General features: G+C 42.3%; 1 protein-coding gene across 11 annotated transcripts in view; it reads right to left on the reverse strand.

Moving 5' to 3' along the window:
* Positions 1–18,176, reverse strand: part of Zmynd11 (zinc finger MYND-type containing 11) — an 80,749-nt gene extending 62,573 nt beyond the window's left edge. For 8 of the 11 annotated variants that reach the window (XM_040755583.1, XM_013114679.3, XM_013114677.3 and 5 more), the window contains exon 1: positions 17,750–17,881. The gene's annotated coding sequence lies outside the window, so the exon portion shown is untranslated. Of the gene's footprint in view, positions 1–17,382; positions 17,456–17,749; positions 17,882–18,051; positions 18,072–18,156 lie in introns of those variants that run through there. The other 3 variants (XM_040755580.1, XM_013114674.3, XM_040755579.1) reach the window with 3 other exon arrangements.
* Positions 18,177–25,744: the final 7,568 nt, after the last annotated feature.

Genomic DNA, 25,744 nt, shown 5'->3' on the forward strand with positions numbered 1-25,744 from the left:
AGCATGTGTCTAACCACATCTGGCTTATTTCACTTGTTACCACGTTTCCCGAGTCCATCTCACAGGGTGTATAGCTCTTCATTTCTTCTCATACCTGCACAGTGCTCCTCTGAAAATCGGTGTTGCACTTTGTTCATCTGTCTATGGACACAGGCAGTCCCTAACATCCAGCTATCATCAACACTAGCAGATAAGTATATGCTTTCAGTCCCTTTGGACATGTACCCAGAAGAGGACCTGGTAAATCACAGAATCTGTTTAACCTTTGCAGCAATCAGAAAAGCGCTTTCAACAGCAGAGGAACCACTACCCCCTGATCAGCAAGGCAGGCAGTCTAATTTCTCTACATTTTTACCACCACTATTTTTCTTCTTTTTACATCACAGCCATTTAGGTAGGTGCAAATAGTCCAACACTTGCTATGGCTGTGATTTATTGATTTCCATATGACTGGTGATGTTGAACATCTTTTCATATTTTGTTGGCTTTTTGCTATTCATTTTCTTGGGAGAAATATCCTTCAAATCTTTTGTCTATTTTAACTGTTATCTACTTGGTGCGTGGGAAGCTTTGTATATTCTAGGTATTCAACCCCTCTTAACAGGCACAGGTTTTACAGACAGTATCATCCTTTCTACATGCTGCCTTTACCATTAACATTTATCCATTATGATTGTCTCTCTTTCCCCCTGCCTCCTCTTCTAAGAAAGGCTCTCAGTATATAGCCCAGATTTGGCCTTTGGATTTTTCAATCCTCCTGCCTCAACTTTCCATGTGCTGGGATTATGGGTATGTACCACACCTAGCTCTTTACTCTTTTTTAATGTCCTTTGATACACAGAGAGGTTTTAATTTTGCTGAAGCAAAATTTCTTTAGTTGGTCATGTTTTAGTGTCCTTTCTATAAGGCTTTTCTAAATAATCAAAAGAAAAAAAATAATTTATTGATTCTCAAGAGTTTTCATAGTCTGTGTATTTTATTAAGGCCATTGGCTCATTTTGCATTAGATTTTCAACTTCTTTTAAAGTGTGGTCATCAAGAAACACCTGCTAGTAAGGCTATTTATTTCATGGCTGAGTAGACTAGTTCGTGGAAGTACAGGACAGCTACTTTAGACTGGCTGTTACAGTAACCAGCAGTGATATTTACCAAACAGTTCTACCCGTCTCTACAGTTCCCTGCTGCTACAGTGAAATTAGGTGTGTCATGTGTTCTGTATTAGTGGGGCCATGTGGGCTAAATTAAGCAAAGGGAGGTAAAAGTGATTTATGCCACTTCTACTTAGAAAGATGTAAGATTTTCAATATAAGTTTTTATTACACCATTAATGCCATGCACGGGTGAGGGTGATATCTCTAATGACAGCTGCATTCAGCCTGCATCTCAGAGGAGGACATAGTAGAGTTCTAGCTAAACTATGACATCTAATATGAGCATGAATCACTGTTTTAAGCCACTGAGATTTCTGAAGTTGCTTGTGAAAACATAAAATGTTAAAGAAATGTGCCCCTTATCCTGAATACCTGGGGCCAGATCCATTTTAGATGTTTTCAGATTTGGGAGATGTGCACATACATGATCATGAGATATCTCAGGACTGGTACTCAATTCCAGGCATGAACGCCATGAAGGTTTCATGCACACTTTAAAAACACGCAAAGGGCCGGGCAGTGGTGGCGCACGCCTTTAATCCCAGCACTCGGGAGGCAGAGGCAGGTGGATCTCTGTGAGTTCGAGGCCAGCCTGGTCTACAGAGCTTTCCAGTACAGCCTCCAAAACAATACAGAGAAACCCTGTCTCAAAAAAGCAAAAACAAAAAACAAAAAATAAAAAAAAACCCACTACATAAAAAATGTACAATGAGAACCAAAAAGGCAACTGTGGTATAGTTTCTGAATAATAAGAGTTTTAAAAAGGAAAAAAAAAAATGAAGGCAAGAAAAGCCCTCAAATATGTGCAGCATGTAAGAAGGAAAGCCAATGTCCTAAGTCAGAGGAGCAAGCAAGGAGGACAGGCTTCCAAGAGTGAGGTCAGGCGAGTGGGCTCAGAAGGCTGGCCCCCACTTCCCAGGTCCTGCTTCCTGAATGAGGAGCTGTGCTCTACCTACACTTCTAAGCCACTCCAACAATCAACTGGAGACATTTTCAGTCATTCACATAGCCCACAACTATATGACCTGTATAATTTTTCTTCGGAAGCGGCAAACATAAGCTAGTAAACCCTGAAAAAGGAAAGCCTAAGGTCCTGTCTGGTCCAGAAAACAGGTCTCACCATGGGAAAGCAGCACTAGTAGTAGACCTGGGAAATTCCCATTCCTGGCAGAGCAAAAGCAACAGGTACCAGGGAGCAGAAAGTCCACTCCCTTAGACTCATTAGACAAATTCTTCTACCGATAAACATACAAACAGCTTAGAAAGAAAAGCCAACAAGTTAGTTAAGATCTATGGTAAAAATTCTAAATAAAATTTTGACAAACACAAACAACAATAAAAATAAAAGAATGTTTTGTTCTATAAAAGCAGTGATGTTTACTATAAGAAAATCTAGCAGGATATCAGAAAAACTGAGACTATTATCATCTCTACAGATGCTTAAAAAAAAGCACCAGACAGAATTCAGCACAAATTCATGTAACAATCACTCAACAAATAAGAACTAAGGGATGATTGTTTAATATGCACATTCTGGCCTCAAAGCTGGCCTCAGAATATCTGACAGTTAAAATGTTGGAATTTTCTGCTCGAGAATTAACTTTTGCTCAGAAATGTCTCACTATGTAAGCATGTTGTCTCTTGCATACCAACACCTTCCAAGGTGATGGTTTCTTATCTGAAAATTGGCAGGTAGGTTTTTAGTTTTTTGTTTGTTTTCTTTTGCTTAATAGAGGCTTTTAAACTAAAGCAACAGCAACATTTATCATTAGAAATTAAGCAAAAAAATCAGGGGCTGGAGTGATGGCTCAGTGGTTAAGAACACTGACTGCTCTTACAGAGGACCTGAGTTCAATTCCCAGCATCCACCTGGCTTAAAACAGTCTGTAACTCAAATAACAAGGAATCCAACCCCTTCTTCTCACCTCTTGGGGCACCAGGAATACATGTACACAGACATGCATGCAAGTAAAATACCCATACACATAAGATAACAAAATGACCAAATGCATCAAAAAAGAAATTAAGTTAAAAATTATTATGTTAAGCAAGTAAGCCAGGCTCAAATAGATTAAAACCTTGGGTCTTACATGCAGAACCTAGATCTAAAATTCTATGTGGTGTATATATTTAAATATTCGTGTATACCGGTGAAAAAGCTCAAAGGAGAAGTGGGAACAAGAGGGGGCAACAGAATGCATGCACTAAGACAGCAGAACAAGCTGCTGAAGGTGGCGCAGTCATGAGGAGTGAGCGGGGGAACGGCAGAGAACAAAGGATGGCACACCTGTAAGAGGCTAACCTAAGAAAATTAATAAAAATCAGAAATTAAACTCAAGCATGTAGTGTGTGTGTGTGTGTGTGTGTGTATATATATATATATGCTAAAAATTTAACCATAAAAACAAACCAATAAAGACTTACTCTAGCAAGTCGCATGATGTGTAATTAAGACACTAAAATATGCAATACTTAATTTAACCAAATTTAAAAGTATGATGTTTTAAAATTAAAATTTTCAAATAAACAATAAGAATTAATTCAGCCAGGAGGTGGTGGCACTCACCTCTAATCCCAGCATTTAGGAGGTCTTTGTGAGCAGGGGGGGATCATTGTGAGTTGGTGGCCAGGCTGGCTGTTCTACATAATGAGTTCCAGGACACTCTGGGCTACATGGTACTGAAAATACCCATACCTGCTTACAAATGTATATCTTAAAACACTTTTTAATACCCAGAATTTCCAGCCAAAGCCTCTTGTGCTACCCTGGGGTGTCACCATGGGAGTTGTCTGAGGTCACATGATTCTCAGAAGTGGAACAGCACCCTAGTCTACACTCAGATAAGAGTCTGTGGTGACTACAGAACCGAACCATGGTGGAGATCAGTTACCGGATAATAAAATAATATGCTGAATAACTGCAGTTTAACAGCATCAACACTCTGAAACCTCATTAAAGACGTGGATGATGGGAATGAAAACTTTCAGAATCATTTCTAGCCAACTCTGCATAGCAGTCCCCCTGTCTGGACCAGGAATCACTATGACCTTACAATCTCTGGAAAAACCCTAACAAGTTTAAGGACATGAAATAGCCCCTGCCTGCCTCCCAAGAACTTAGAAATCTAAGAGGTAGAACATGCTGGAATTTTCTTCAAGTCTGTTTAACTGGTCATTCATGTGTTACATGGCAACTACTCCAATCCACACCAAATTGACCAGAATGTTTTGTTGCTCAGTTTTTCAAGAAGGATCTTTTGTAATTTGCTGATTGCATAACATTAAATTTCAAAGCTAAAGAAGGCAGCAACAATTCCGTGCTTTAGAATTGTGACTCATTGGGATACATATTAGTACCATGATGAATGCACTAGAGGGGAAAAACAGAGAGGAGTGATTTAACTGTTAGATGCAAACAGCTGTCACTAACTTACAAACATTTGGGTCATTTATTTTTACAAACTTGTATTGACCTTTTAAATTCAAAATCATCTTTTAATAGATTAACTTAATTTTTAAATTATTTAATAAATCTAATAATATTTTAATTTATGAAGTTAGACCAAAAATAAACTTAATTTTAACTACATGAAAATTATCCTAATTTATACTCTCAATTACCGTTCTATATAACAGATACACTATAAAGTTGACAGTGTTTCATTTTATTGTAGAGAATATGAATTAGAGGATAAAGTACTAGGACATGATACCAGTATTTTTAGACCAAACAGCAAACAGACAGGGCCGAGGGCAAGCACCAGAGCTTCTGCCTGCTCCACCAATAGCTGTGTCACCCAGAGTCACAAGCATTCTGTCAGCTGACACTCAACTCCTGAGCAGGTCTGAATAACACAAGTTCCCATCTTATTTTAGTTTTGGTATTGTCTTACTGAACCATCTCAAAATGTATGATATCTTTGGAAATATGAAATATAATTTGAAATCTTAAAATTATTACACACAATCTGGAGTGTCACGTAACAGTGGACATAGCAACAGCAGACACTGACAATGCGTGAGGGCTTATATGCCAACTACCATTGTCCTGCTGCTGGGTTTCAAAGCACTCTGGCCTGTCATTTGGCTAAAATGTGTTTCCTATTGTGGTGGTTTGAGTAGGTACAACCCCATAGACTCATGTGTTTGAAGACTTGGCACAGGGAGTGATACTATTAGGAGGTGTGGACTTGTTGGAGTAGGCGTGGCTTTGTTGGAGGAAGTGTCACTGTGGGGGTGGACTTTGAGGTCTCTTACATGCTCAAGATATGCCCAGTGTGGAACACAGTATCTCCTGTTGCCTATGGATCAAGATGGAAAACTCCATGGCAGCCAGGGCTGTTATACAGAGAAATCCTGTCTCAAAAAAAAAGATGATGAACTCTCAGCTACTTCTCCAGCACCAAGTCTGCCTGCATGCCACCATGTTTCCTGCCATGATCATGATGATAATGAACCAAACCTCTGAAACTGTAATCTAGCTCCAATTAGATGTTTCCTTTTATAAGAGTAGTTGTGGTCATGGTGTCTCTTCACAGCAATAGAAACCTAAGAGACCATCTTGAAAGGGCCACCATAGGTCTGGTCCCATTTTGCATTTCTAACTCATCTGCAGTGCTTGACTGCTAATGTCTGGGAAGGATCCTAGAGTTGGTGAGGGTGAATTTGCAGGTTTAGAGGAGAAGAAAAGAATCAGTCTCCAAGCAACTGAGTATGTCTAACAATTGAGTCTTATGAATGCATTCTGTTTTCTAAAACTATCCTGTCTTAAAAGGGGCCACAGTGCCCAAGCTGACTAGTTTCTAAATCTTGCCAGGACAGCACTGATCTAGCTCACATGCATGCCACTTTCAAGAAAGACTAAGGTAAACCTGGGAACTGCCTACACTTTGGACTACATTTCCCAAACTTTCTCCTTCGCTATTTTTGAAGCTGTTCAGGACAAGACAACTAATGAACATCCTACTGTCTGAGAAACATGCTCTTTTATTAGACTGTCACAGTCTTTCTGCCCCTCTCCAAGGTGACATCACGTGAATTTTAAGTGTGATACTTGATATAATATAAAATTAGTTCCCATATAAACTTACAAAGGGCCTGAAGAGATGGCTCAGCAATTAAAGGCTAGGCCCACAACAAAAATATAAACTGAGACAGGCCCAGAATTTAATGCACAAATATTAAAATAGTAAGATAATGCTACATTTAATTGTGCTTTACTGTTTCTTCATTCTTTCAAAAGTAAACTATAGATATCGACATTTAAAAACAGTGACCCAGTAAACTAGCAAATGCTATCTAAGCATACCCAACTTTGGCTTTTTCCCTGCTTGGTCTGGTGAAGGGCAGTTGTACCATTGTGTCTCTTAATTACTCAAGAATAAAATACCCAGTCAACTGATCAACCTATGATCAACAAAAATCACAATTTTGGGTATTTTGTGTACAGACACTCTGGGAGCTAATTATGCTGGAAAGAGGTCGTGTTCTAAGACCTCACTTCAGGGTTAATGCAGGCTTCTCTGAAGAAAGGAGACTGACTCAGAGACCCCCAGGATGCTTAGTGTAAGAGAGTGAGATCACCCACAGAGAGACTGTGTATAGCAAAGGGGGCAGTTTACTGAAATTTTGTAAGTCATTATAAAGAATGTGAGATGCGAAAGGAAAAATGAAGTCACTGAAGAGCTGTTGATAAAGTGATTAAACTGCTAGCAGCTACTGGTCTTACACAGTTAGTCTCACAGTTAGTCTGCAGCCATTCTGGGAATCCCACTGTCCCTTTCTGTAGAGAATCAGCAACTGCCCTGTCAGTCAGGAGAAAGATGTATGTTATTGGTACTTTGAAATCAAAACTTCTTAAAATGTCTTAAAATGGTCATTTTGTTCTCTAAATGGTGCCGGGTCTGAATGTGATGTACCAAACTGCTGTGGCTACCTTGCCACCTTGAGTGGCCTCACCTTAGAATAAAGCATATACTGAGTAGCGAATCAACAGAGGAAGAGTGGTCCTTTGAGCTGCTTAAGAGCCTATCCTCCCTTTGGATTTCCAGCACTATGAGATAGTAAGGATTTAATTCAGTTCTTAATGCCAGCTTGAGTCAACCAGCTCTGTTCAGGCTGAGAGCATTGACTGGCTGCCTGAACCCATGACCAGGGATGTGCTTCTGAAGGGACTGGATACAGAGCACGATGCCAGTCATTTGCAATTTCAGGCTGCAGACGGAGTGTTCTGAGAGTGGTCGAAGGGTTATAAAGAAAAGCACAAGAAGTTTGGCACTAAGGGAACAAAGGACAGGAGGGGACTTTGGGGAGGGATTAGACCAGCAGTCTCCATGCTGCTGACAGAAAGCAGCAATCGCTGGGCTTCACAACCCATAGATCATCGATCTAGTCTATGAATAGGAGAAGCTGGGACAGGGTTTGCTGATGAAGGAGGAAAGTAGAGAAAATAAAGATATGCTTTAGTTGAGTTTTTACAGATAACAGAGATTTATGAAGGATAGAAAACAATCCCATAGAAATAGGCATAGAATTCAGTATAGATTTTTGTTGTTTGGTTTTATTTGTTTGTCTTGCTTTATTTAGTCATGATGGAAAGTGTACTAGTATTCTGGAAGCAAATGGAAGAGAGTCAACATGCTCAGAAGACAGACAAGGTTTCTGGAGGGGATGCTACACAGAACACAGGTGAGGGTTCTGACAGATGCAGGCAGGTTTGCAGATTGCAGTAAAGCGTGTTACTACCCAAAGGCAGTGTCTCTGGCCCCTGAGAAGGTAGCCAGTGTTGGCTCCAAGAATGGTGGTGGCAGGGGGGCATGAGAATACAAAATTTAAGACACTGTGGGAAGTGGAAATATGATTCCAGTCAGAGAAGTAGAGTAGGATTGGGAGAGCCGGTGGACACCCATGCAGGTACCCAGGATCCCACGCTGTACCCACTCCCTCCATAGTGTTTCTAGCAGGTTGTAGGTAGAACAATGGAATCGGGGTTTTGCCTACACAAAAGATGAAGAACTGATTCTTTTGGCAACATGTACATTCATGTAACCCTTCTATTCTACAAACAGCACTTCGGTTATATTAAAAAAATATTAAAAGTTGATGTTCTCAAGCCAAGGAAGTTAGGTAGTGTCAGAGAGAAACCTTATATAATACGAGTAATATGGAGGTAAGAACAGAAATCAAGTCACTGGGCTGATGGCAGGAAGAGGAAGAGGAACCTGACAGAGACATCAAATGCATATAAACTTGATGCATTCACCTTTTATTTTATTTTCTAGAAGAGGGATTGAACCTAGTATCTTGGTATCTTGCAAATGAAAGACAAGTGCTCTACCACTGAGCTATACTTTCAGCCCACTCACAAACTTTAAATCTAATTATTAAAGTTTTTATTTAATATAGCAGTGCTAATTGCACATGGGGAAAACCTTATTGAATGACTTGGTTGACGCTTAAGAGAGACATGGGAACTTAAATCACAAAAATGGACTATGAATAAATACTCTAAAATGTCCTAATAGGATTATAATCTCCAAGGGAAGGAAAACAAATGTGGAGAGCCTCAATCTACTGCCTTGTACGATTTCCCATCCCACAGAGCAGTGACAAAGAGGCCAAAAGTAGTCTGTGGTCCCTCTTCACCACAGTGACAGAAATTAGATTGGTGTGGCCAATCTTCAGTGTAGCCTTTCTTCTCAGTGCCAGCCAGGTCTTGCAAGTAAACCAGCCTGTGAGTCCAGCCTCAGGCCCTGTTCTCTCCTCACAGCAGTGTACCATCTAAGAAAAGCACCTGGACTTACAAGCAAATACAGTACAACCATCTAAAGTATTCTGCTCTAGTTCAAATTTTGTAAAAAGAAAAAAACCTCCTTTGCAAAAAGATTCTTTTGTAAGAATATTTTCATTTAAATGAAATTCTGACAGCAACAAAAAGAAATGTAATTAATTCTTCAATGTATATGATCTAAAATACAAGAATATTTTTATACACAAGAATATGACATGGTGCCCTCTAAAAGAAGAGACAGAACTGTGTATGATCACTGCACAGTGGTCTGCAAATTAGCTGTGCCATACATTCAGAGAGGAAAAGGTTGCCCATACTGTAGTGAGTGTTTCATCAGTAGTATTACTGGTCCTAAATTCCTTGTCTTGTTCCTACGAAGCCCATCTGCCATGCATCTTGACTTTCATAGAGCTGGAGGAAGGGTATGTACACTGTATTCAAGAAGGATCAGATATGCCTGTGCATATTACCAAGTACTGGCTAGTTCCTAGGATCCTGTGAAGCCTCAAATACCGTGACAGTACAGTAGTGGAGGAGAACCTACAGACATGAGCAACTGTGGCTGCTGCAACAGTAAGGCATACGGCTCGGGGGCTTCTTCCATAGCAAAGAAGGAAAGTCAGACATTTCAGAGACTCAAAAGAACTATTCCTGTAATCCATGTGGATAGAGCAAACTACTAGAAAAGACCTAGAAGAGTGCTAACATGAGGGGCTTGGTCCTGCCTTAACTTAGTATGCCAGACTTTTTGTTGCCAAGCGAGATCTAACCCCCTCTGAAGTGACTGGGGTGGGAGGCAAGGTTGGGGGTGGGAGGTTGGGGGAGTAGGGGGGTGTGAACTTGGGTTGGTATGCAAAATGAAAGTTTTTAAATAAAAGATGAAAGAAGATTTTTTTAAAAAGAGAACGATAACAAGAATGCCTCAAGCTAAGAAAGGCTGAAGAGGGAGATGGCCAGAAGAATAAGAGCTGGAACACTTCTTCAGATGCCAACACTACTGAGCACTGAATACCCACAACAGCTGACATGTCTGCCCTAGGGAAACCATGCTCTTAATCTGAGCAATGAGGAATCCCAGAGAGTTCATGTGGAACAATGCACACTACAGGAACATCCAAGCTACATGGGGTACATCTGAGCCCCCTTTATCCCAGATATGATACACTCTGACTGATGAGTGCAACTGTATCTGAGACCACCAGGGAGTATTAACGCCCTTGGAGAGTCATCTTCCCAGGCAATATTTACACTTCTGAGACATGGAAAGACTTCAGGCTTTCTTTAGTGATGCATTTCTCAGACTACTTGATTCTTCTGCTCCTATGGATACTTGATTCACTGATTTTTGGTTCTGAAGATAGAACCTGGGGCCTCATGCATGCAACCCTAGCAGGTCTGATTTTTCAACAGGGTACATTAGTTTCTGTGTTATCCCATAAAGTATTTTCCACACATTCGTGTACACACACAGACACACACACACACACACACACACACACACACACACACACACACAGTTAAAATACTAAAACGGGACTTTACGAAATTAGAATCCAGTTCCACTTTTTTAAAGATTTATTTATTATGTATATAGTATTCTCCATGCATGTAGGCCTGCATACCAGAAGAGGGCACCAGATCTCATTACAGATGGTTGTGAGCCACCATGTGGTTGCTGGGAATTGAACTCAGGACCTTTGGAAGAGCAATCAATGCTCTTAACTGCTGAGCCATTTCTCCTGCCCACTTTTAAAGATTCAGAACCAACATTTTTATAATAGCAGTAATAAAAATAGTTCAGATGTTCAGCCATGATTGCACACCAGCATGCTAACCTAGCCTTGGTTCCTAATATGAGCCCTACAGCACAATTATCTAAAATCACCCTAAAACATTTGAGAAAAAAGAAGAGGTCCCAGTTTTAATGTAAGCAAGTATAATTCTCATTAGCATTTAAAATATACAAATGAACAAAGCAAAAGTCTAATCTTGAGTTGAACTGATATCTAGTTAGTTTTTAATTAACCTGAGTGAGAAAAACTAATTTTATTTAAACAATTCTAAGAAATCTTCTATTCTGAATGATTCAAATGATAGTTTCCCCCTTGAAATGTCAATCAGAAACAAGTGACTTAAGATTTTATGTGTAGAAGAATACACACAGTGTTAAAATATGTAGGAATTTTTAAATAAAATTTCAGGTATTTTTCTAGTGATATTTAATTTGATATTCTGAACATATAAGAAAAAGGGGCCGGGCGTTGGTGGCGCACGCCTTTAATCCCAGCACTCAGGAGGCAGAGGCAGGCCGATCTCTGTAAGTTCGAGACCAGCCTGGACTACCAAGCGAGTTCCAGGACAGCCTCCAAAGCCACAGAGAAACCCTGTCTCGAAAAACAACAACAAAAAAAGGGTAACTATGAACACAGTAGAAAAGTTACCTTAGACCTTTTTCCCTTTGTAACTTAAAATACATCCCTAATGATAACTACCTGCAACAGGTTAGTCTCACTTTAACTATAAAATCCAAGCAGTTACAATAGATAAACCTTATGTTAATTGGGAAAGGACTCCATATACAATTCTGATTAAAAATTAAGAACTTCCTTTCTCAAATAGTGCTTTTCAGATACAGTTTGGAGACAGAAAAATACTAAGCAGATAAATTCAGAGGTAACAAAAATAAAACTTAAAATAACCCTAGTAGCTTTCAAGTTGAAAAGGCTTCCCCATAATTAGCTTTCATTAAGGGACTGTTTCTTTCTGAAAACCTCTGCATAGCTACTAAATGAGAAAATCATACTTAATAGCCCACTGCAGCATCACTGCTATGACTGCCTAGAGAACGTGACTCGGGATGCTGCAGTGCTGCCCATCTCCTTACAGCATGTGCTGTTCGTGGAATCACACCCTTCCACTGTGGATGGCAGAACATACCCTGCAGAAATCTGAAGGCTTAGCATGCAGAGACGCTTCCCAGAACTTAGGATTCAGTCCAAATTAACTTAGCCAACTGAGAGACAGTTAAGACTCAAGACAAAGGCTTCCCCTCTTAAGACAGCAAGAAAACTTAAGCATTGAAGTTCATGCCAAGTATTTTCAAGCATGTTTCTCCTACTATAAACACTAAAATAAAGATTTAAGTATCCCCACTCACTACTCTTGAACCTGAGCCAAGTTGTGCCTCCATAATATGAGCTGCTATGGCAACGGAGAGAAAATGAACCAATTATCTATGCTTGTTCTTAGATTACTAGCTGTCATTAACAAAGAAATTGGAACTAACCTGAACTTTATTTATGGAATGTTCTGATTATCAGTTCTCTAATATCCTTTTCTTTCCAACTTCTGCTTTTTCAAATGAGCATGGTCTCCCATTCCTATCTCACAGACTTTTTTTTTTCCTTTTTGCAGATTTATAAAGGTGTTCCAGGGAGATGGGTGAATCAGTACAAAACTCCAGAAGGTTCATGGATTTTGGAGAGACTGACAACAGCCAACTAAACATTTGGTGCTCCTAAGTTTGCATTCAAACCAGACTGATCATGTCTCTGAGATTTTGGGCAACAGGGCCTGCTCCCTTACAAAACAGTCACACCTTCCTCAAGATGCTGTTGTGAGGGTCACATGAAGTATGTAACTTGCCTGGGATGGGAAATGCTCACTTGCCAACACCTTCAAAAATCATGATAATATAAAAAGGTGCTGCCATAGGAAGTATTTTTTTAACTTTTTAAAATTTTATTCTATGTCTCTTTCACATTATGTATCTTGATCCCATTAATTTCCCCATCCCTTTGCATATGCCCCCTGCCCCTGCAGCCCACCCCCAAATAAAACAAAATTTAAGAGCAAAGAAAGCAGGTGAGAAAGGAAAATATTAAAAATCTCATCGTGGAAGCTAGTCTACTATTAATAGTTAACTCTAAAATATGCTTAATTTTATATACACAAATATATAATAGACCATGCAAGTATGTTTAAATATTCAAATATATGTTTTACTCTATGGACTATCACTTTGTATTTATAAGTAATTTTGATTCTGATTCTCATATAACATTTTCACAGGTAACTAGAATTTTCTAAGTGGAAAAAAAGTCACTGGTTTCTATTTCTCCCTCCCTTTCCTTAAAACTTAAAATGGTCACCCATTTCATGCACATGCTTTTAGCAGTTAGGCCTTTCAGAAAGACTGCTCTGTGAGGACTTTATAGTTAAATTCTCTCTTTGCTGCAGCTTCCATTCCTGTCACTCACCCATCATCCTAGGAATTACTGAGCTTTTTCATGTTACACAGATCACACTTTCTCAAAATACCTGGACTGTCCTCTTCCCCTGCAAGCGGTTCCAGTGCACAGACATGCATATGAACTCTCGGATGGGGAGCACGCAGCTACTAGGAACTGAACTTCCCATCAGTGAAAGGCTGCTATACTTTTAAAATAACAATACGTAATTTCTTTTCAAGTAGGACAGTGTGATGGAGACACAGCAGACAATGTTTTACTGTCATGGTACTCACATCTGAGGCTACACTGCAGGTCCCAAACATTTCAACAGAGAACCATAGAAAGCCATGGGTCCCTAGAACCTTCAGTTACCAGAGCACAACCAAGCTACACTTCTTGGGACAATATGAGAACAGGTACTGCAAGCAACTCACAGTTACTGTATGGGAGCCATGTGCGAATGAAACCAGTTGCCCTTCATCTCTTGTCAACTAGTAGGACAATGATTAGGAAAATTATGGGTGAGGAATGGAATTCGTTTCCAGAATGAACTAATGAAACGACGGCAATGGTTGCTCTCTGCAGATTTACTCCCTATGCAATGTAAAACACCACCTGAAGCTTTATAGATAGGGTAATGTAGGTGAGAGAAGTACCAAATTAAATTAAGTCAATGATAAGAATAACTCTCAGATAGTTATTTCAGCTATTATTAGTCAGGGATAAAAAATACCAGGAATTAGGGAATAATGAATTAAAAACAAAAACACCATTGTTAAAATTGCTTCAGGGAGCTAAGTATAGTAATATATACATATGCATATACATACATACATACATATATATTATTCTACTCTATATGATTTGTAAACAAAACCAAAGGGGGACAGAGGGACAACAACAGCAAGGTTACACTGAGAGATACAAAGTAGCAACATATCAAAATTAAAACTAGAAGTTGTGAGCCAGCAAGATGGCTCTGTCCATAAGCCACTTGCCACAAAAGCCTGTGGATTCTAGTTCACTCAACAGGATTCCTGCAAGTTGTCTTCTGACTTCCACACTCATGTGTCACAGCATGCATACCTGTACACACTATGCATACACACACAATAACAACAAATCTACAGTTTTTACACATAATGTCCTCCACAGAAAACAAAAGCTCAAAAAAGAGAGGAGTAAGGTCTCAGATTTCATTTGACCCATGCTCTGAGCTAATGAGTTTTCTGAACCAGGCCTGTGACACTCCACCTGTGCCAAAATGACCATTTCTGGGAAGTAACCTGCATATAGGCACCTTTTACAAACTATAGATGGGTATTAATCCTCACTTTTTCTTGTATCCAAATCAACAAAACTGATTAAATCCATCTTAAAGGAACACGAAACAAGACAGTCAAAATGGGAGCTCGCTCAATATCAGTTGTGACTCCATAGACACCCTGAATCAAGAAGGAAAGCATGGGCTGTAAGGAACACACCCCCACCACTACAACCACAACCTGTCCTCGAAGTTCTCACCGTGAGCCTGGCACTGCTTCGGTAGGAACTAATTCACAGGAACCATGAGGCTGGCTCAGTTACTCCCTGTTCTTTGTATCCTAACCTGCCAAAAGTTAAGTCACTTGCCAAGAGCTACTAAGTGACCCAAGTAAGACTCAAACTAAAGTCACTGGGCCTCAAGGCCTGTGGTCTTAATCATTATTCCATGACCAAAATCAAAACAACAAAATTAATCTCCCTGAAAAAAATAATGTTAAATTGAAGGTTTGCAAGCAGAAAGATAAGGCTCACTGCTCATTTTTCATGACACATTGTCTTTGGTTAGATTTAATGATTTATTTATTTTTTAAAGTCAATCAATTGAAGGCTAAAGAGGGTAATAAAAATCTTCCAGCAGCTGGTTAGGGTGTTAAGCAACCACTGTCCTAACAGCATGTGATAGTTCTGTTACAAATGTCAAAAATCTTTACTCCAATTAGCATCTCAATTAAGTTAAACTGGAATACGAATGCCTCTATTATTTGCGATCAGAACCACCCTAAAGGGAAATGGAGAGACGGTTACAAAAATGTGAAGGTTCAAATAACTCTATGTCATTCACAAAAACATGCAAATAGACATCCACCCAGAGCACCAACTTTAGGATAGCTGGAGAAAATTTAAGAAATAGAGCACAGTTCTAACATTTAAAACAAATTTTCTTTATAAAGAAAGAACTCACATGTATATTTGTTTAAACACCTTGCAATTGGTAACTGCAAAAAACAGTCTACCTTAGAGAATATAAGATACAGTTTTCACATGAACAGTTTTTACAGAAAAAGAGTGTATGAAGTGCAGCAATTCTCTCAGAGTTCAACAAGAAACATTCTGATCTGATTACAGTCACATTTGTGTCTTCTGATCTTTGATTGTCCTTTTCATCTTACAGGGTTAGCCAAAATTCTGACTACAATGTAACCAATGTACTTAGTACAATGTAAACAAAGACCAGGAAAGTAATAGGCCTGTACATAAATTCACATTGCTTATAGTCCAGCAGTTCTCTACCTGTGGTTCCTCACCAATTTGGGAGCCAGACGACCTTTTACCAAGGGTTGCACATCAGATATCCTGCCTATCAGATTATTTGCATTAAGTTCATAACAGCAAAATTACAGTTATGAAATGGCAATGAAAACATGTTATGGTTGGAGGTCAGCACACGGAATTGTATTAAAGATTGGCAGCATTTAATTGAACATACTAGAGACTTTTAAAAGTACAATGACCACCTTGCCTACCAAAACCACTCAAAAAACTTTTAGAGTACAACCAGACACTAATAATTTTTAGCCATCAATTGGAATCAATTCAACCCCGCCCCATCATGCAAGGTTTGTATCCCATAACAATCAAGCTAAAGGCTTCATTTCTTGTTTTATTTTATAAAAGTATTTACTTTCTGTGGCTCCCAGTGATTATTTTTAATGCTTTTGTCAGCATACAACATAATTGTTGTAGGAAACTTAACTCCCAGATGAAACAGAGAGAGGACCTGAATGAGAAAGGCTCACAAAAAAACCCTCAAACTGCCTACCGCTTTTGGGGTGACTTCTCCCTGACTGAACCACTTGCTCACTTCTTTCAGACTCAAAAACATACCGCGATGCCGGTTGTTGTGTACACACCAAAAGAAACCAGCAATTGAATACATACCACAGAAGACACTGGGTACAGTGTAGAACTACACAAACATGGGAAGTGTGTAAATACTACATGACACTAGGTACTGTGCATACAACTTTACAGGAAACCAGGTTCTGTGTGTGTACACAGTATAAGACACTGGTCATGCAAAGGATACTCTGTAACACACTACGATACTTTGTAACCATATACAAAGACTGCAAACACTACCGCACACAATGCTAGATACTATCTACACATCCCATCCCTCCCGGGATACAGGGCACAGGTCAGAGTTTATACAGATTAGAGGACACTGGGTGCTACTAACAAGTCACATAGGACAGTCAGTACCACGGACACACGGCAAACACTAAGTGTAAGTACCAGAGACACCAAAGACAAAGTCCCACGGACACTCCGCAAAGCACCCTCGGCTCGGCCCAGGAAAAAGGCGTAAGTGAAAGTTCGGGCCACAGCCCCACAGGCAGCGTCCCCATCAGCGTCTCTCCCCAGCTCTACACGGGCACAAGGCGGCTAATCCCGCAGGACGGCCGGGAGGACCTGTTGAGGCAGCTGAAGCCTCGCAACCCGCTCGCCTGCAGCCCCGAGAGACCGACGGACTCCGGTCTCGGGTCTCGGGAACCGCCGCTTCCACCGCTCCCCTCCGCCCGCCCGCCCGCCACACGTTCCACGCAAAGGGCCCTCGGGCCTGGCCAGGCGGGAGGCGCTGGGACCCGGCGGGAGGAGCTCACAAGACTCCGCGGCTTCGAGGCGCCAGCAGGCCGCGCGCGGTTCTCCGCGGCCTTCCCCCGGGCCTGCTCCCCACGGCTGCCTGAGGCAAGAGGGGCCGGACCGAGGGAAAGCGCCCAGTCCGCGGGCCTCGCCGGCCTGGGGCAGTCCCAGCATCAGCCGCCGCCCGCCAGAGAGGCCGCGGCCCCGGCAGCCGCCACAGCGCAGGCCGCGCCACTGCCACGGACGCCTCCGCCCGCCCCGCCGCCCAGCCGCCCCGCTGCCGCCGCCGAGCTTTCCCCACCATTATGCTCCGCTCCGCCGCCGCCGCCGCCGCCGTCGCCGCGCCCGGCCCTCTCTCCGGAGCCGCCTCCTTCCCGCCGCCCGGCGCCTCTCGGGCCTCAGCCGGCGACGGGCGCGGGGGGCGGGGGGGACGCAGGCCGCCGCCTCCTCCTCCCCGCCATCTCCTCCCTCCTCCCCGGCTCCCCCCGCTGGCTCGGCGCAGAGGGCTCGGGGCTCGAGGGGCGCCATGTTGGCGAATGCTTTCGCCACAGAAAAAGCATCAGCGCGCGCCGGGGCGAAGCCTGGTGAGGCGGCCGGGGCGTCGCGCGCCGGCTAGAGGCCTGGACCGCCGCGCGCACACTCGCTGGCTCGCTCGCTCGCTCACTCACCGCGTCTCCTCAGCCCGACGGCAGCGCGGGGCCTTCGGGGCTGCCGAGGACGCCCGGGGGGAAAGCTGACGTTCCCCACTAAGCGGTGGTTCACATGGCGAGGGCGCGGCGGCCGGCTGGGCTCGCAGCCTCCTCGGAGTTCATTGTGTGCGCTCGAGTGTTTCCCCGCGCGGGGCCGGGCCGGGCAAGCGCGGCCTGGGCCGAACCGCGCACGGGGGGCTCTAGCGGCGGGCGCGGGACTTGCGCGTCCCGCGCTGCCTCCCCGCCCCGAGGCCGGGGGAGCCCGCCGCACCCGCTCCTACCTTCCCTCGACCTGTCTTCGGCGCCTCTCTGCGAAATTGGTTTCAACATATTCTAAGGGGTCCACACACGAACTCCATGTCAACACACACGTGCAAGCTACGTACGTGCATGCACGCTGGAGCCGAGCACCGAGACACGAGGGTAGTAGCATTGTTAGGAGCCGGCCAAGCCCGGTGGGCTGCGAGGCGAGCGGGGTGGACCCGCTCCACGCTTTGCTTGGTTCCTAATGGCTCCGTGTTGGACTAGCACTCGTCCGCGTACTGACCCGAAAGGGTAAGATAGTCTCCCTCTTTTTCCAATCCTGTGCTCAAAAATAAAAAATAAAATAGATTTGCAAGACACTCGAGTTCCCGCGTCCTGTAGTTGCACAAGCGGAACATTTAGAAAGAATGGACCTCCCATTATCAATCTGGCTAGAACATTACAAATTGTTGGAAGAACTAGGTTATCTTTTTTAGTGAGTTGTTCTAGATCTAATCAGAGGAGATCCCTTAAGCTATAAGGCTTTTTAAAAAAGCCTTTGGGGGGGAAATCGCAGAGATAAAAAGCACACACAGATGTCGCACATTGTCCTAATAACCTTTGCCTGCTAGGAGTTTAAAAAGAAAACTCTACTGGCCAAAGTTGCTTGCCCCTATTCTCATCGGATATGTGCCTGAAAATCACTGGAAGCTCCCCTAGACCTGAATTCTTAAATTACCCATCTGTTTACAAAGCTGATCTCTAGGAACTTAGAAATGAATAACAGTGAGTTGGCCTTTGAAAGTACACCAGTCAAACATGGTATCTCACAGCCCTGGCGCTGCTGATAGCCCCATCTCTGAGTAGTGTTTGGGTGTTTTGTTGTTTGGTTTTGTTTCGGGCTTTTTTTCCCCCCACTTCAGAGATGATGAGATATTTTCAGTTCATTCAAATAATAAAATAAGGCATGAGTGGGCAGCAGGTAAAGGCACTCACCACCCAAAAATCAGAGAATCAGCGTTCAATCTCAGGACCTCTCTCAGATAACCTGTCTCCAAGATTTCCTATTCCTTTGCTCTGGTTTCCCAGTCCAACAGCATTATTAACTGCATTTGTCTGTCAGCTGGGCGAGTGTGTGAGAATGGGTCAGAAGGCAGGTAGCTAGAGGTTGGGAGAAGGTCTGGAAGACCAAAAGAATGTAGTTGTTTCTGTGCAACCTGTGACACACTCTGCATTTATGTACTGGGTTGTGAAAAGAAGGCAAAAGGTTGAGGTTTGAAGGGAGGAATTGGGGACAGGAGGAATGATGGACTTGAGGTATGACTTGCATTCATCCAGATGAGCTTCATAGACTCCCACACAACCCTCTTCATCTTCCTTGGCCCTAACCAATAAACTCTATGCCTCGTAATATCTATTTAGTTGATTTTTTTCACATTCTGCTTAGAGAAAAGTTATAGAAATGCAGAAGGTAGAGACTATTCAGGCAATTAAAAGTGAAAATTCTGTCTGTTGTGGAATTATATTCTTGGCTCATACTCTTTTTTTTTTTTTACAAAGTCCAAATGACTTAAGTCATATAAAAACTGAAATATTTTCCAAAGCTAAGAAAAACAGAGAGGTGAATATTTGTGAGATTTTGAGTAGAGAAAAAAATCCAAAATTCTCCAGGAATGTGTGTATGTGTATGTGTGTGTGTGTGTGTGTGTAAGAAAGTCACATTCACTGTCATAGACAGTTAAAGCCTCTTGTGGCCTTCTGAGAGTTCTTGGCTTGCTAACAGCTGATTGTAGTAATAGTTCAGCCCCTCCTGCCACTGAAGTGCAGTGCTTTCTGTTTTGCTTTTACTTGTATTCTTGGTTTTCCATATCTGTTTTGCATTAAGGGTGAATGGTGTAAAAACTGAGACATGTAGATATTCCTCCTCCAAAAGCATAGACTTAGAAGCTATCTATGTAAAGCCCCAGGAACACAGAAGAAAAGCACATTCAAGATAAATAAGTGAACAGAAAGCACCAGGTTGTGGTAAGGTTACTAATGTAAAATGTCATTCTCTACAAAGAAACTTTCCTGAAGCTCAATCTAATGAGATCTTCCCTGCATTTTTCTCTAAACCACAAACCAATTTATCATGCTACATTTACACACATCTAGGTACACAGTACCCATTAAATGAAAAATGCTGCAGGGAAAGTCTCATCTGAAAGCAAAATGTTGTTAAAATATAGTTTTAATAATATAGTGCCAGTGGCTCTGTCATTATTACACCTCTTTTTCTTTCTTTGGTGTGTGTAAATGTGTGTGGTGCATACATGTATGTGTGTGAGAAGGTGTGCTGGCTCATTCTGGGCAGAAATTGACTTCAGAGCATCTTACTCAATTGCTTCTCCACTATGTGTCTTGAGACAGGGTCTCTCAATGAACCTTGAGTTTGTTTTCACCTAGACAGGCTGATCATGTTTGTGGGACCCATGTCTCTGAACCCCCAACCCCAATACTGGACTTGGAGACCCATGCTGCCTACATTCAGCTGTTACCTGGGTGCTGGGGATTTGAACTCAGGTCCTCATTGCTTACACAGACAGCACTTACCTCACTAGGCCATCTTCCCTGTCTATAGTTTTTCTTAATGCTTAGTAATTAAAATTCCATGGCAAAGGGAAAATGTTATGTGTAGATATACTGTGACTATTACTTGTACAATAGTAGCTAGGGATGAACCAAGGATTGTTCAATACATAATAACAGGCAAGCTCTGCCCTATTGCATCCTAGAGTCAAAGAGACAGGACACTTGATGACAGAGGCTGCTCCCTGAATGTCTCAGGTATATTTCCAACTCCTTGTGGTTCTTTTCCTGTCTAACAGCCAGGTACAGAGCAGATTTCTGAGTCCCTAACCCCAGGCTAATTGCCATTCCAGCCCTCATGCACATACATCTTTAGGGATGCCGGTCAAAACTCCGTTCTCAGTAGGCATCACCTTGGTCTAGTTATGTAATATTTGACAAGTAGCAACTTCTCCCCATGTCAACTCCCTCTGTAATTGAAGGAGGGTTACTAATTGCATGTTATGTTCCCATTAGCACAGACTTTTATGAACTTCAGAGTTCATTGGCCCTCCAACTCCTACTGTTTGCACTGATTTTTTTGGTGGTGGTGGTGATGGTGTGTAAGTGGATGTGGGTGTGGGTGTTTGATCACTTACATGCTCTAAGGTACACATAGAACCCAGCACTTGATCTTGGGTGTCGGTCTTCAGGCACAGTCTGCTTGTTTGTTTGTTTGTTTTTAAGACAATGTCTCTCACTGGCCTGGAACCAAACAAGTAGGCAATGCTGGCTGGCCAGCAAGCCCCGGGCATCAGCCTGCCCCTGCCTCCCCAGAGCTGTGATTGCAAGCATGCGCCAGCACACTCATTTTTTTATGTTCATTCTGGGGCTCAAGCTCATGTCCTCCTGCTTATATGGCAAGCACTTTACCAACTGAGCAATCTCTCCAACCATCTGTTCTGTTCCATTGAGGTCCTTTGTAAAATGTTCTCTAGAATAGTCAGTCACGTGTCCTGTGTGCTCTTATTTCTCTTTCTGCTCGGCTGCCTTCTATCTTTCTCCCCCTGTTCTGTCGTGTTTGTGGAAATGAAAACTCTCATCATATGTGATGCTTCTCAGGCTCTGCACTATTGGGCTAGCCATTCTGTGTTGTCACCTGTCACCTGGTTTGAAGACAGGTGCTCAAGGAGAGACTCATTCTTGGTTCCCAACTCCTTGTTGTTCCCTTCCTGTTAAACAGCCGGGATTAGAACCGATTTCATGTGGACATCACTGCCACATTCCCGGAAATTCTTATCTTCATGTGAGCATTACCACAGAGGAAGACAGACGAGAGGCAGAATGCCTTTACCCTAGGTGTCCAAAAATATTGAGTCACCAGAGTGTCTCAGAGTCTCCTTCAAGAGAGCCCCTGTCAGAGCTTGGGGAGATGACTCCAGAGGGAGAGTGAATGGCATGAAAGCAAAAGCACTTGAGATTAGATTCCTAGGATCCACAAAAAATGTCTGTGTGGTGGTGTACCTTTGTAATCCTGCACTGAGGTGACAAAGACAAGAAGACCCCCAGAGTTCACCAGCCAGCCAGTCTACCCAATCATTGAGCACTGGGTCTAGCGAGAGACCCTGTTTAAAAAGACAAAGCAACCTCTGACCTCCACATGTGCATATACAAATCCACACCACACACACACACACACACACACACACACACACACACAAATACACAAATCCATACCACACCACACAGAGAGAGAGAGAGAGAGAGAGAGAGAGAGAGAGGGAGGGAGGGAGGGAGGGAGGGAGGGAGGGAGAGAGGGAGGGAGAGAGCAGGGAGAGAGGGAGGGAGGGAGAGAATGAAGTCTGAAAATTTGCCAGTCAATCCTTGTTCTTAGAGCTCCACTCTCAGCAAATAACTTACTGCCTGTGCTCTGGGGATGATTCTTAGATGCTGTGTTAGCAAGGAGTCCTGGGTTTGTACCTTTTAGGATGATCTTTCCACAAGGAGAGGTTGGTTTTCATATCTGACCCAGCTAGGTCAAAGGTGATTACCTGGAAGACAGGACAGCCCTGCCTTACTGGGCACATCTTCCTGCAACTTCCTAGCATGAGGCATTTCCTTTCAACTCTTAAGCCCACATCCTATGACATTAGGCTCTATTTAAGGCACACTATCTTTTCCCTGCACTGTTGTTCAATCTATTTTGTGTGCTCCTTTATGTGTTCTTTGACCTCTTTTCAGCATATCATTTCAGCATCATTTCAAGTTTGAGGTGGAGAAAAGTTGGCAATCTGACTGTTCCACTATCAAGGACTGTATGTGTTGAATGGACATGACAATATAAGATACCCAAGCTGGGGATATGGCTGAGTGGTTAAGAGTGTTTACTGCTGTTCCAGAGGACCCACGTTCAGTTGCCAGCACTCATGTAGAGTGGCTGTTAACTGCCTGCAGCTGGCCTGTGACGCCCCAGCCCCAGCTCTGAGGCATTTGATACCTGCTCTGGACTCTGGGGGCACATGCATTCACATTAAAGAGGAAGGAGGAAAGGAAGGGAAGGAGGGAGGGAGGAAAACACCTGTACTTAACCAATATTGCTATCTGACCACAAGGATCCCTTGTGAATGTAACATTTTTACAGAAATTGGTTACATAGCATGCTAGAAAGTAGTTTTTGCTATCATTGTCTGCAGCAAACGAGAACAAGTGCCTTTAAAACCACTACAGGGGGATGGAGAGATGACTCAATGATTAAGCACTGGCTACTCTTACAGATGACCTGGGTTTCAATTCCCAGCACCCACAGGGTGGCTCACAGCTGCCTATAACTCCAGTTCAGGGAATCTAACACCCTCTTCTGATGTCCCCTGGCACAAGGCACACACATTGTACACATCCATACATGCATACAAAACACCCATACACAAAATCCAATGCAATATAGCTCAGTAGTAGAGAGCTTGCCTAATAAGCACAAGGTTATAGGTTCAAGTCACATGAACAACAACAGTACTACATACTGTGTGGCTATTGTTACAGTATTTAAGATCTCATTTTCTGTTCTCTTCCTTAAGCTTAGTGGTAGCTGAGATTTAAGTTTTCTTTAATGTATACGAGTGTTTTGTCTGCATGTATGCTTTTGTACCACTTGCAAGCCTGATTGTCTCAGAGGACAGAAGAGGGTATCAGATACCCTGGCACTGAAGTTAGAGATGGTTGTGAACTACTGTAGGCACTGGGAATCAAATCTGAGTCTTTTGAAAGAGCAGGAAATCTAGAGTTGAGATTTAGTAACTGATAATCATGATCCCATGGAAATTCCTACTTCAGACAACATCAGTTACTGAACTTTCCTTCAAGGCCTTTGGAACTGTTTCTTGCTTCAAAGGATCCTCTCCTCTTTTAAAAATATCTGGATACTTGATAGAAAGTTAGAGCTGATGCCATCAGTGAACGTGGTTTCAATTTGTAACTCCAAAGTATGGAGAGAAAAAATGTAAAGCCCAAGGGAATAGGGACATTGAAAGTTATCAAACCTAAATAGTTTATTTTTTAAGTATCCTCTAAAAATAACTAGGCATATATTGTACATTTGCAGTCATGCTTCTTTTTTATTATTTGAAAGAAAGTATATGCTTAGTGATTACTTTCTTAAAATATGGAGAATAAAAATCTACTGGGGTGCTGGAGAGATGGCTCCATGGGTAAAAGTGCTTGCTGTGCAATCATGAGGATCTGAGTTCAAATCCCCAGAACCCATGTGTGTAACTTCAGAAAACTGGAGCAGAGACAGCTGATCCTGATTGCTCCTAGCCAAGTCCAAATAGTGAATGTCCAGTGCAGTGATATACCCATTCTCGAGGCAAAGAGGCAGAGAATGATAGATAACCCTCCGCATCCTCTTCTGGCCTTGATTGCATGCATGGGTGCATTCACCTGCACATTCATGTGCACATCTGCGCACACTCATACTACATACACATGTGCAAGCAACACACACAACTAGCAAAAGGAAATTAAAAATAAACACAGTCTATTAAACAGTTTAGATCTCCTAGGTGAAATATCAGGAAATAACAATCTAGAGGAAAAAATAAATGAAAAGTCATTGAGCTGAGCCGGGCGTTGGTGGCGCACGCCTTTAATCCCAGCACTCGGGAGGCAGAGGCAGGGGGATCTCTGTGAGTTTGAGGCCAGCCTGGTCTACAGAGCGAGTTCCAGGACAGCCTCCAAAGCCACAGAGAAACCCTGTCTCGAAAAACCAAAAAAAAAAAAAAAAGTCATTGAGCTGAATTATACTTTCTTAGAAAAGTCTTAGTCTCCCAATATTTCCTAAAATATATGGCATTAGCATTGAGTGCTCAGTTCACCTATGTGTCATACTGAGATGAAGTCAAAGCTAGAGAGCCCTACTTCCTTTTTTTTTTTTTTTTTAGTTTAACTGCTCTAAGAATCTCAAACACAGGAAGTTGTGTGTCTTCGACTGCCAGACAGATGCTTCTGGACCTGTGTCAGCTGTGGAGCAATCTCGGACAGTTGAACTACTTTCTACCTTTCTTCTGCTTTGGAAAACCCATGCTAATTTTACATACAAGTGGTTTTTTTAGGGGTTAATTGGTGTTTTTTAAAACTTTTTACTAATTTATCTTATCTCTGTTTGAAAACACACCCAGAATAGAAGTGAAAGTAAAAGTGAAATTTAGTATATTTTTGGTTTTCTTTTTTTTTTTTTTTTTTTTTTGGTTTTTCGAGGCAGGGTTTCTCTGTATTGTTTTGGAGACTGTCCTGGAACTCACTCTGCAGACCAGGCTGGTCTCGAACTCACAGAGATCTGCCTGTCTCTGCCTCCCAAGTGCTGGGATTAAAGGCGTGTGCCACCAACGCCCGGCGATATTTTTGGTTTTTAAAAATAGCAACAGTATTTTTATTTTTTTAATTAATAGTTTATGTGTATGTATGTATGCATGGAGGGGTGGTTTGTGCACATATGTGGGGTGCCTCCAAAGATCAGAAGAGAGCATCAGATCTCATGCAGATTTTGAGCCATCAAATATGAGTGCTGAGAGCTAAACTCTGGTCTTCTGCAAAAGCAGCAGATGCTCCTAAGTGTTGAACCATCTCTCCAGCCCTGTTTTTTTTATTTGTTTTATTTTATTTTATTTTGTATGTAAATGTGTATGCATG

The sequence above is a fragment of the Mesocricetus auratus genome, unplaced genomic scaffold, assembly GCF_017639785.1.
Source record: "Mesocricetus auratus isolate SY011 unplaced genomic scaffold, BCM_Maur_2.0 Super-Scaffold_100013, whole genome shotgun sequence".
NCBI classification, from domain to species: Eukaryota; Metazoa; Chordata; class Mammalia; order Rodentia; family Cricetidae; genus Mesocricetus; species Mesocricetus auratus.